The sequence below is a fragment of the Triticum dicoccoides genome, chromosome 3B (assembly GCF_002162155.2).
Source record: "Triticum dicoccoides isolate Atlit2015 ecotype Zavitan chromosome 3B, WEW_v2.0, whole genome shotgun sequence".
NCBI lineage: Eukaryota > Viridiplantae > Streptophyta > Magnoliopsida > Poales > Poaceae > Triticum > Triticum dicoccoides.
Window position 1 is genome coordinate 402,364,463 of NC_041385.1, and position 12,983 is coordinate 402,377,445.

Genomic DNA, 12,983 nt, shown 5'->3' on the forward strand with positions numbered 1-12,983 from the left:
TTTTTTCTGGTGTCAACATAGAACAACAGGAGTCTCATGTTAATTTTTGGAATTTTTGGGGTTCGTTTGGACATTTTTATACATTAACTGAGTTTTCTAGGCTATGTGCATAATTCAACTTTCAACTACAAGCACACGCTCCAATGCATTAAAATGGGCTGAAAAAAATCAAATGTGTGTCCTTGGTTGCATGCTTAGGTCACATGCAAGAAATGATAATGAATGTCAAACACCTTGACACCGTCGCTCGGCCACTAACATTGAGATACATGGTTTTAAAATTCTAGTAAATAACTCATCTCAAATTCATGAAATTTGACATGCTATCATGGAACAACATCAACATGCCATGGTAAAAATATTGTCCCATTTGGGGCAGGTTTGGGTATAAGCTTCTCAGAAACCAGAACTTCTCACAACAAGCCTCATGGTTTCAGTAGGGAACGTGCCACCTTTTGGACGAAATGATATCCGTTTCCTCTTCTTGCTTTCAATATTTTTCTAGTGTCAACATAGAATAACATGAGTGTTGTGTTAAATTTTGGGATTTTTTGGGGTTCGTTTGGACATTTTTATACATTAACTAATTTTTCTATGCATTTATGTGCATAATTAAAATTTGAACTACAGCGACATGCTCCAGTGCATATAAATGGGTTCAAAAGTCAAATGTGTGTCCTTGGTTGCATTCTTAGGTCCCATGCAAGAAATGGGAATGAATGTCAAACACCTTGCCACCATCGCTCGGCCGCTAACATTGAGATACATGGTTTTTAACTTCTAGTAAATCAAAAACTCATCTAAAATTTATGAAAGTTGGTATGCTATCATGGAACGGCATCAACATGTTGTGGTAAAAATATTGTCCCATTTGGGGTAGGTTGGGGTATAAGCTTCTCACAAACCAGAGCTTCTGACAACAAGCCTCATGGTTACGGTAGGCAACGTGTCATCTTTTTGGACAAAACGATATTCGTTGCCTCTTATTGCTTTCAAATTTTTTCTAGTATGAACATAGAACAACAGGAGTGTTGTGTTAAATTTTGTAATTTTTGGAGTTCATTTGGACATTTTTATACATTAACTGAGTTTTCTATGCATTTATGTGCATAATTCAAATTTGAACTACAGGCACATGCTCCAGTGCATATAAATGGGTTGAAAAATCAAATGTGTGTCCTTGGTTGCATGCTTAGGTCCCATGAAAGAAATGGGAATGAATGTCAAACACTTTGCCACCATTGCTCGGCCGCAAACATTTGTTGGGGAATGTTGTCGATGTCAAACCGGCAGATCTCGGGTAGGGGGGCTCAAGCTACACATCTAATGATCAATGGTAACAAGGGATAATGGGACACAATGTTTACCCAGGTTCGGGCCCTCTTAAAGGAGGTAATACCCATATGTTCTGCTTGATTGTATTCGATGAGTATAGGGGTTACAAGAGTTGATCTACCTCGAGATCGTAATGGCTAAACCCTACTTGTCTAACCTATGAATATTCTGATAGCCTCTACGGACTAGACCCTCCAGTTTATATACACACCGGAGGGGCCTAGGGTTCTACAGAGTCGGTTCACAGGGGAAGGAAATAGTATATCCGGAGACCAATCTTTCTATTCACACACACAAGAGTCCTACCTGGATACGGGGGATCGTTTTCCACTTTATCTTCATGGCCCATTAGTCTGACCGATATTGGATATGCCGGACACCTGAGGACCCCCGAATCCAGGACTCCCTTAGTAGCCCCCGAACTTGCCTTCAGTGACGATGTTGTATCCCACTTATGTCTTCGGCTTTGCAAGACAGGTTCTTTAACGTACTTCGGATCGACGGTAGTCCGGCTTTGGCCTCCATGTTCTGCCTTTATGATCCCTTCCTGTCATCGCCTCGATTTCCGTGCGTAAAGTGAATGCGAATGGCCCATTATTTTATTACCAATGAGCCCCTTGCCTCGCACGAGCGACATCTATATAAAGAGGTCAAATCCCCAAATGCCATCCCACATTACGCAAAGAGCATCGAAGTAAAACAACAAAAAACTCAAAAACATGACGAGCGCCCCTAGCTCTTCCTCACGCCCCATGGCCCTCAAGAGGGTGATTGGCAAAGTTGTTTAGTGTCTCATCTCCAGCTGAGTCGACTTCAGACGCAGGGATATCTCCCTCCTGCAGACGTAGTCTCCGCACGGGCGGGTTTGGCCTCGATGGGCAATGATGCGCTAGCAGAGAATATCCCCAACCCCAGCGGGGAGGAGAGGGTGTGCTTCTTCTCGTTTCTTCTAAGGGGCTTAGGATTCCCGATTCATCCCTTTCTCAGGGTCTGTGAGTTCTATAGGATCCAGCTGCACAACATCACGCCAGGTTCAATCCTGCATATTTTGGGTTTTGTTGCTCTTTGCGAGCTGTTCTTAGGTTATGAGGCTCATTTTGAACTATGGAGAAAGTTCTTCTGCCTCGTCCCTCGCCACCAAGGTGGTTCTATATTTGAAGTGGGCGTCGCCAAGTTTGGCGCATAACCGGGTCAGGCTACCCCGTCAAAACTCCCAAGAAGGGGTGCAGGGGTCCGAAGAATGGTCTTCAGAATGGTTCTATATTGAAGATGTTCCCCTTCTGAATGCAGTTTGGTGTGGGATTCTTGAATTCTCTAGTGCTCCTCCGAAGAAGCTACTTAATTGGTGTCCCCGAAGCCGCAAGCAAGAAGATAGTGCCGAAGTAATGAGGTTAGTTAGCAAGGTTAGATTACTTGCCCACTCTGGACTCTCGATAATCGAAGTCATGGCTATCGCGATAAAGCGATGCATCCAACCCCTTCAGTCCAGAGTGACCCCTTTATGGTGTTACAATGGGGATGACGACTCATCTCGCTATAAGCGCGAGGGCCCGGATACCTCAGCCGCTCTGGCCGCCATTCTGGCAGATCTTTATAACGGGGAGGAAGAAGAATTTCTCCTCTAAAATTGTCGGGAAGGTTTTTCCATGCACAACCCCATTGAATGGGTAAGTTTGTTGTTTATCAGCATTGTTCTACTTTGTTGTCAAGGGGTGCTAACTATTCTGATTGTCTTTTAAAGCAGACATGGATAAAGGTAGTCAAAAACGTTCACTGCCCCTCCCCTCAACTAGAGGATCATGCTCGCTGTCGGTGTCAAAACTGGCGGATCTCGGGTAGGGGTTCCCGAACTGTGCGTCTAGGTGGATGGTAACAGGAGACAAGGGACACGATGTTTTTACCCAGGTTCGGGCCCTCTCGATGGAGGTAAAACCCTACTCCTGCTTGATTAATATTGATGATATGGGTAGTACAAGAGTAGATCTACCACGAGATCAGAGAGACTAAACCCTAGAAGCTAGCCTATGGTATGATTGTTGTTCGTCCTACGGACTAAAACCCTCCGGTTTATATAGGCATCGAAGAGGGTTAGGGTTACACAGAGTCGGTTACAATGGTAGGAGATCTACATATCCGTATCGCCAAGCTTGCCTTGCGCGCCAAGGAAAGTTCCATCCAGACACGGGACGAAGTCTTCAATCTCGTATCTTCATAGTCCAGGAGTCCGGCCAAAGGTGATAGTTCGGTTATCCGGACACCCCCTAATCCGGGACTCCCTCAGTAGCCCCCGAACCAGGCTTCAATGGCGATGAGTCCGGCGCGTAGATTGTCTTCGGCATTGCATGGCGGGTTCTTCTCCAAATCCTGTGTACCTGCTTGAATAGCGTCCGGCTTCTTGTAAATATTGCGCTCCTCGGCTTTCACGCCTAATAATGGCCATCTTCCATGTGTCGAACGAATGCGAAAAGCCAGGGTATTTTTACATTTTACCCCCCTAGCCGCGCAAATGAGCTGCCTATAAGAGAGACGAGGATCTAGATCCGAATCACACCATCCTCCCTTCGCGAGCATTCATTAGAGCGCATCTGACAGAAATCCATTCCATCATGGACAGTCGACGAGTTACTCCTCTCGCCCTTCCAGCCCCCAGCCTGGAGATTGGGAGAGATGCTCCGTCCTGCACAACAAGTTAGTGACGCTCCAAACCAAGGGATTTCTTCCCCAACCTTCATGGTTCCGGTTCGAGCCGGACTCACCACCTACGTGGGTGGAAAGCAAGCGGAGAGCGTCCTCAGCCCCTCCAAAGGAGAGCGGGGGTGCCTTGTCTCTTATTTGATAAGAGGGCTCGTATTTCCAATTCATCCATTTCTCCGGGGGCTCCTGGAGTTCTATGGCCTCCAGTTGCACAACCTTACGCCTGCCTCCATTCTGCATATTGCGGGCTTCGTGGCCCTTTGCGAGCTGTTTTTGGCCATCGAGGCTCATTTTGCGTTGTGGAAGAAGTTGTTCTGCCTTGTGCCCCGTTCTCAAGAGGGGTCAATATATCAAGTGGGCGGAGCCGAACTGTGGCGCATCACCGGGACCGGATATCTATCCGGAACCCCGAAGAAGGCGTTCGAAGACTGGCCTTCGGAATGGTTTTATATAGAAGATGTCCCCCTGCCGGACCCTGCTCGGATCGGCCTCCCTGAGTTCAACAGCGCTCCTTTGAAGAAACACCTAAGATGGCGTCCACGGAGCCCTCAAAAGGAAAATGACAGGGACGTCCTTTACCTGATGAGCCGAATAAGGTTGTTGGCTCATTCCGGACTGACCATGATCGGGGTCATGGCCACATGCATTATGCAGGGGGTGCAGCCGCTCCAGTATAGAGTCCACCCCATGTGGGATTTCAACGAGGAGGATGATGCCACCCGCTGCGGCCGTAAGGGGCCGGGGTCGGTCGCCGATCTGATGAAGATCTTGTCCGCATTGTACAAGGGAGAAGAGGAGGAATTTCTCCGCGTCAATCCATAGAATGGATTTTCTATGCACAATCCTCCGAGCTGGGTAAGCGGACATTTCTTTTTGCCTATCCGATCCATATTCCCATAGTCAAGTATCTCATTTTGTGATTTCGGCGCATGAACTGCGCCAGGCCGTAAAGGACATAAACAACCTGCCTCCACAACCCAAGAATCCGGAAAGGTTCCTCGCCTCCCAAGAGGATCCAGACATATCAGTGGAGCTGATAGATGGGGTATTTCACGAACTGAGCATCGATAATGCCTTGGTCGCCATCACGGACGATTACCCTGGAACACTTCCGGCCTCGCAGGTAACTGAGACCAAAGTCCCAATACTTTGAAAATGACCCATCCGTGCTTATATTTGATCACCGTATACCCATGGTGTTTCACAGGGGAAGCCCTTGAGGCGGGAGGCCGAGGCTGCAACGACTAGCCAACAAGGGGCAGCACGGCCCAGCAGGCTAAAAAGAAGTGCGGTCCGGATCAAAACACCGGCGCAACGGTATGGCGTGTCACCATATTCCCAGGTTTCATTCCCAGGAGGCATACTAACACTCGTGCTTTTTCAGGAAGAAGAGCGCTTTCCGGACTGTATCCGGAGAGGTTGCCAATCAATCCTCCACTCGCCAGGCTCCAAAGCCGGGTCCAGAAGTAGAGGCGAACACTTGGCGTGCGTCAGACGCTCCTTCAACAGAGAATGCCGACAGGTTATCTGCCACCAATTCCGAGGTGGAGAGTGCCATGAATCACCGGCGTCGCCGGACAGTTCTTCGTGATGCATGTTTCTCCCTAGAGGCATTGAATGCCTTTAATTCGGGACACGCGCACCTCCGCGCCGCTCAAAATGGTCTAGCCAGAGCCACGGCGGAGTATGTAAAAGACATACGGGTGAGAAAATTTGACAGTTATATATGCCAGTAGCCCCCAAGACTTGAAATAGTTAGAATAACTGATTTAAGGATCATTTATTGTGCAGGATCTTACAGAAAAGAATACCCAACTGTCCCAGGAGCTGGAGGAGTGCAAAGCCCAACTTGAGGCTGCACTAGCCGCATCGGGGGAAGCCAAAGAGACCCCCTCTGGTAATATACGCTTCAAAAGATAAGTAACTTGTGAAGTGCGGCGTGTGTAGAAGTCTGACAATAGTATTGCAGATGGCGCCGGGATAGATCCCGAAAAGCAACAGCTCATGCGCCGGTTAAAGGACGGCGAGAATGTGCTTACAAGGGTGAGGCAAGAGAAAAATAATCTCCAAGATGCCAACACCTGGCTGGGTGAGGAACTAAAGGACGTTCGTGCCCAGCTGTCTGACTCCGTTAAGGAGAATCGGTGGCTTCGACGCGGCATTTTTAGTAAGTGCTTGAACGAACTTTGAAAAATACTTTGGCGAGGAAGTCCACTAACAGAGGTATGTCTGTAGGTTTGCTCACAGGTCGTCCTGCAGAGGAAATGCCCGGTTCTATGGGTGACCTTCTTCCCGAGCTCTTGCAACTACACGAACGAGTTCGGCAGGTGATGAAAGGCGTCGCCCAGGCCTTGTGGCCATCTGTCTCCCTGCCCGAAGGCCTTGGAGAGCTTGCAGAGAGGCTTCAGGGAGCGCGGCAGTGCTTCCGATTATGGAAGATATCGGCCTGCCGTCAAGGCGCCAGGGAGGCCTGGGCCATGGTGAAGACGCGGTACATGAAGGCTGACCCAAACCACATGGCCGAGGTCAGACCTGTGGGGCCTGATGGGAAGGAGATCCCTGTGAGTTTAGTGTACGGCCAAGTAGAGTTGGCCGCAAAGTATTCCCAGCAGGACTGTAAACTAGACAGCCTATTAGATGGCATTGAGGAGGAATACAATCAGTCGGATTGACTATGTAATTAAAGATGACATGTAAAATGCCTTCTAGCCGGATTGTAGATCGTTTGTCATAGCGGACGTTTTCGCTTCAACCTCGGGACCCAATAGTCTGGAGTGTGTCCGTATACCCTCACGGTTATAGAAGAACCGGGGCATGCGTGGAGACCACGCGTAGGGGTCATTAGTGCTTTATCAGACAAGTGCCCAACTAGTTATGTTATATTACATGGTTAGTAAGAAACATCTTCCAGGGAGAATAGTTCTGTTAGGGGTTCCTTTCCCTAGGAGGCATGCCCTAAAGTGCATGTCCGGACTGCAAAAAAAGTAGAAAAACATCTGGGGGCAGATAAATAAATAGGTAAGAAATCGTCTTTTAGTTCACCGACCGAATATTCCCTTAAGAACGCTAGCTTTCGGCTTCACCCAGCCTGAGGTACACATCCGGCTGATCCGGCAGTAACAATCACAGAGGTGCTCCCTTTACCGCCTAGCCGAACAATCAGGAACGTAGGGGTAAGCACAGGAGCCAGGCAACCCAGCTTGGCCAAAACTTAAGTCATATCGATGCATAATGTGGTGAATAAAAGGTACATGCGGAAGTGTGACACATGTGTTGGGCATGAAGCCCAGATAAATAAACTTCTGTTAAAGAAGCCCCCAGGTATAATGAGCGTGGATAGCGCGTCAAGTGTTTGCGAACAATGCGCGAACAAGCTTTCAAAGGCTGTGGTAGAAAAGGAGGGAGAAGGAGAGAAACAGAAGATAGCTAATATGTAAAATATAGATGGAGGAAGGAGACGAACTCGGAATCCGGCGCTAGGCGTAGAATCTTTGGAGACGGGCTGCGTTCCATGGGTTCGGCTCGAGTCGGTTATCCGATGCATCTCGCAGACGGTACGCTCCACCGGTCAGGACTTGGTCAATGATAAAGGGACCTTCCCACTTGGTCTTGAGTTTGTCTTTTTTCTTGTCTGGCAGGCATAGAACTAACTCGCCAACGTTGTAAGTTTTGGCCCGTACTTCTCTGCTTTTATATCTTTGAGCTTGTTGTTGATAAAATGCCGAACGGGCCTTTGCCACGTCACGCTCCTCCTCCAATGTGTCCAAATTGTCCTGCCAATCGAGCTCGGCTTCTCTTTCTTCGTACATGCGCATGCGAGGTGAGTCATGAATTATGTCACAGGGCAGAACTGCCTCTGCGCCGTATACCATAATGAATGGTGTAAACCCGGTGGTGCGATTCGGAGTGGTCCATAGCCCCTAGAGTACGGAGCCGAGCTCCTCTACCCAGTGCGTGTTAGATTCCTTGAGGGACCGCACTAATCTGGGTTTGATGCCGCTCATGATTAGACTATTTGCTCGCTCAACTTGACCGTTAGTTTGAGGGTGATAGACTGAAGCATAGTCGAGCTTGATGCCCATGTTTTTGCACCAGAGTTTGACCTCGTCGGCCGTAAAGTTCATGCCGTTATCAGTGATGATGCTATGGAGGACGCTGTAACGGTGTACGACCCCTGATATGAAGTCTATCACCGGTCCGGATTCGACCGTCTTGACAGGTTTGGCCTCTATCCATTTGGTGAATTTATCCACCATGACCAGTAGGTATTTTTGCTTGTGGGTTCCTCCTTTAAGGGGTCCAACCATGTCAAGCCCCCAGACCATGAAGGGCCAGGTTATGGGTATAGTTTTGAGGGCGGTGGGTGGCATGTGGCTTTGATTAACAAAGAGCTGGCAACCGACGCATCGTTGGACTAAGTCCTAAGCATCTGCCTGGGCCGTCGGCCAATAAAATCCTGTACGGAAGGCCTTGCCTACTAGGGCCCGGGGTGCGGCATGGTGCCCTCCAAGTCCGGCATGAATTTCAGCCTGAAGGTTCCACCCTTCCTCTTCGGAGATACACCTTTGAAGGACTCCGGTTGTGCTTTTCTTGTAAAGCTCTCCCTCATGGACCTTATAGGCTTTAGATCGCCGCACTATGCAGCGGGCCTCGTTTTGGTCCTCGGGAAGTTCCTTCCTGGTTAGGTAGGCTAGGAATGGTTCCGTCCACAGGGCAATGACTGCCATTATTATGTGGGCTGAAGATGTTACTTCGTTGGCAGAACCACCAACTGTGTCAGAATGTTCGGTGTCGGGCAGTGCGGTTGGGTCCGGGTTGTTATTTCCGGATTCCCCCTCCCATAGTACGGATGGCTTGAACAGCCTCTCTAGGAAGATGTTGGGAGGGACGGCATCGCGCTTTGCGCCAATGCGCGCCAATATGTCTGCTGCCTGGTTGTTATCCCGGGCTATATGGTGAAATTCGAGCCCTTCAAACCGAGCTGACATTTTTGGGACGACGTTGCGATAAGCTGCCATTTTCAGATCCTTGGCATCAAAGTCTCCATTTATTTGGGATATCGCGAGGTTCGAATCCCCGCGCACCTCTAGGCGTTGAATGCCCATGGAGACTGCCATCCGGAGGCCGTGTAGAAGGGCCTCGTATTCAGCTGCGTTGTTGGAGTCCGTATACATTATCTGGAGTACGTATTGGACCATATCTCTGGTTGGGGACGTCAAAACAACGCCATCCCCAGACCAACCAACATTTTGGAGCCGTCAAAGTGCATGATCTAGTTGGAATATGCGTCGTACTCTTTAGGGAGTTCGGCTTCAGTCCATTCGGCGACGAAGTCGGCCAAAACTTGCGACTTAATAGCTCGCCGTGGCTTATAGGTTATGTTGAGCGGGAGGAGCTCAATGGCCCATTTGGCAATCCGGCCCGTCGTGTCGCGGTTGTTTATAATTTCATTAAGAGGTACTTCGGAGGCTATTGTTATCGAACACTCTTGAAAGTAGTGTCTTAGCTTCCGGGATGCCATGAACACCGCGTACGCTATCTTTTGATAATGCGGGTACCGTGACTTTCATGGAGTTAGGACAGTGGACACGTAGTAGACTGGTTTTTGAATGGGGAGCTTGTGTCTGTCCGTTTCTCGTTCGACAACGAGAACTGCACTCACGACTTGATGAGTTGCCGCGATATATAATAGCATTGGTTCGCCCATATTGGGCGCGGCCAGGACCGGGTTTGTTGCCAATATGGCTTTTATTTCTTCGAGTCCGGCATGGCGGCATCCGTCTACTCGAAGTGTTCGGTGCGTCAGAGGAGGCGATAAAGGGGTAATGCCTTTTCTCCTAAACGAGAGATAAAGCGGCTTAAAGCCGCCACACATCCCGTCAATTTTTGTATTTGTTTGAGGTCCTTTGGGATATCCAATTGTGACAGGGCTCGGATATTGGCTGAGTTTGCTTCAATTCCTCTACCGGATACAATGAAGCCCAAGAGCTTTCCGGCTGGTACGCCGAAAATGCATTTTCCGGGTTAAGCTTAATGTCATATGTTCGGAGATTATCGAACGTGAGCCTCAAATCGTCTACTAGAGTTTCTACGTGCTTGGTTTTGACGACCACATCATCTACGTATGTCTCCACTGTTTTGCCGATCTGATTTGCCAGATATGTCTGAATCATGTGCTAATATGTTGCGTCGGTGTTTTTGAGCCCAAAGGGCATTGTGTTGAAGCAGAATGGGCCGTATGGGGTGATGAATGCCGTTGCGGCCTGGTCGGGCTCTGCCATCTTAATTTGGTGGTAGCCGGAGTATGCATCGAGGAAACACAATGAATCGTGTCCTGCGGTAGCGTCGATAATTTGATCGATGCGGGGGAGTGGGAAGGGATCCTTTGGGAAAGCCTTGTTGAGGTCCTTAAAATCGATGCATAGGCGCCAGGATTTGTCCTTCTTTGGTACCATCACCAGGTTTGCTAGCCAGTCCGGATGTTTTATATCTCTGATGAATCCGGCCTCCAATAATTTGGCTAGCTCCTCTCCCATGGCCTGTCTCTTAGGTTCAGAGAAACGCCGAAGAGCCTGTTTGACTGGCTTGCATCCTTTTAGGATGTTTAGGCTGTGCTCGGCCAGCTGGCGTGGGATTCCTGGCATGTCTGAAGGGTGCCAGGCAAAAATGTCCCAATTTTCGCGTAGGAATTCTTGTAGTGCGGCGTCTACATCAGGGTTTAATTGTGCCCCGATGGAGGCCGTTTTTGTAGGGTCCGTTGGATGGACTTGGAATTTGACTATTTCGTCCGCTGGTTTAAAGGAGGTGGACTTGGGTCTCTTATCGAGTATCACATCGTCCCTATTCACCGTGGAGCGCAGAGGAGTGAGTTCCCCGGCCGCTAGGGCTTCGGATAGTGCCTCAAGGGCCAGTGCGGCTGTCTTATTTTCGGCGTGGAGTGCTATGTCCGGGTCACTAGCAAGAGTGATGATTCCGTTGGGCCCGGGCATTTTGAGCTTCATGTACCCATAATGGGGTATAGCTTGAAAAATTGTGAATGCCTCTCGCCCTAATAGAGCGTGATATCCGCTGCTGAATGGGGCCACTTGAAACGTGACCTCCTTGGACCTGTAATTATCCGGCGTGCAGAATACCACATCGAGTGTGATTTTTCCTATACAGCATGCTTCCCGACTGGGGATTATTCCTCTAAAGGTTGTGCTGCTTCGCTCAATGCGGCTCTAGTCTATTTCCATTTTTCAGAGGGTTTCCTCGTAAATGAGGTTCAATCCACTGCCACCGTCCATGAGTACCTTGGTGAGGCGAAAGCCGTCCACTATTGGACTGAGGACCAATGTGGCTGGTTCTCGGGTTGTTCGGAATTTAGGTTCGTCACTGGCATTAAAGGTAATAGCCGTGTCACTTCATGGGTTTATTGTTGCTACTTGGTAGACTTCAGCAAGGCTGCGGAGTGTTCGTTTCCGCATATTATTTGATGCGAAACTCTTGAAGACTTTTAATACCGTACTGGTATCCTTGGGCTGGTGCTCTGGAGTTAGAATCTCTTCGCCACTTTTGGCCACCTGCCGTAGTATCCAACATGCTCTAAGGCTATGAGTTGGAGTGGCGCCCTCTGTACTATGAATTTTGCAGGGTCCATTGAGCCATCCTTCCAGTACGGTTCCATGCCCTATAGAGGGTTTTTGCTTTTTGGTGTTTAACCCGGGTGCCTGGCGATAATGCACCCTTTTATTTTGGACTGGGGTTGTATTCAGGGCCGGATTGTCCCAAAATTTGATTTCAGTTTTCCAGGCGCTTTCCAACGCACAGTACTTTCGTACTATGGATGCCAAGTCAGCAAAGCGTGTAATTTCACGACGGCTTACGGCGTTGAGGATTCCCTTGTCCGTGCAATTATTGCGGAAGAATGAAATCGCGTCCTCCTCACAGCAGTCCTTTATCCTGTTCATAACCAGGAGGAATCTGGCCCAGTAATGGTGGACTGTTTATGTGGGCTCTTGCCGGATTTGGGATAGATCGCTTATGTTGGGGTGGGCGGGTGGAATTAAATTCGGAACCCCGTCCAATCTAAGACTCAGGGGCCAAGAAGTTTCCGAACTTGGAAGCTTGGGTTCTTGGATGTTGTCCAATGCATCTAGCCCGCTGCCTGACTTTAGGTTCAGGGCTTGAGTTACGTCCTCCCCTCCGCGGGAATCCGGCATGGAGGGATCGGGAATCCGGACATAGCTGGTCCTTAAAATAGAGGAAGCGTCGCCATATTGCTCCTCAACCATGACAACGTGGTGGGTAACCTGGGGAGAGTTGATCTCTCTCAGATCGGGTTTAGGCCCAAACTGATCGTAGTCTGTAGCGACTCCCAGGGCGGCGATGCAATCCAAGAGCTCGTTTAAAGAAGAGAGCTCCATCGGATCTAACTGCTCGGCGAGTTCCGAGCTAACGTGAAGATTGCTTTCGATGACCTGAGAAGTCATCATCGGCGCGGTGGCCGGACAAGCGGTCATAAGGAAACCGCCTAGCCGTAGAGTTTGGCCGATAGCCAAAGCTCCTTTAGCAACAGTGCCGTCTTTAAAGACAGGATGAGGCATCCTTCCTGATGGCGACAGCACAGAGGAACTCTCAATCAAAGCACCAATGTCGGTGTCAAAACCGGCAGATCTCGGGTAGGGGGTCCCGAACTGTGCGTCTAGGCGGATGGTAACAGGAGACAAGGGACACGATGTTTTTACCCAGGTTCGGGCCCTCTCGATGGAGGTAAAACCTTACTCCTGCTTGATTAATATTGATGATATGGGTAGTACAAGAGTAGATCTACCACGAGATCAGAGAGGCTAAACCCTAGAAGCTAGCCTATGGTATGATTGTTGTTCGTCCTACGGACTAAAACCCTCCGGTTTATATAGGCACCGAAGAGGGTTAGGGTTACACAGAGTTGGTTACAATGGTAGGAGATCTAC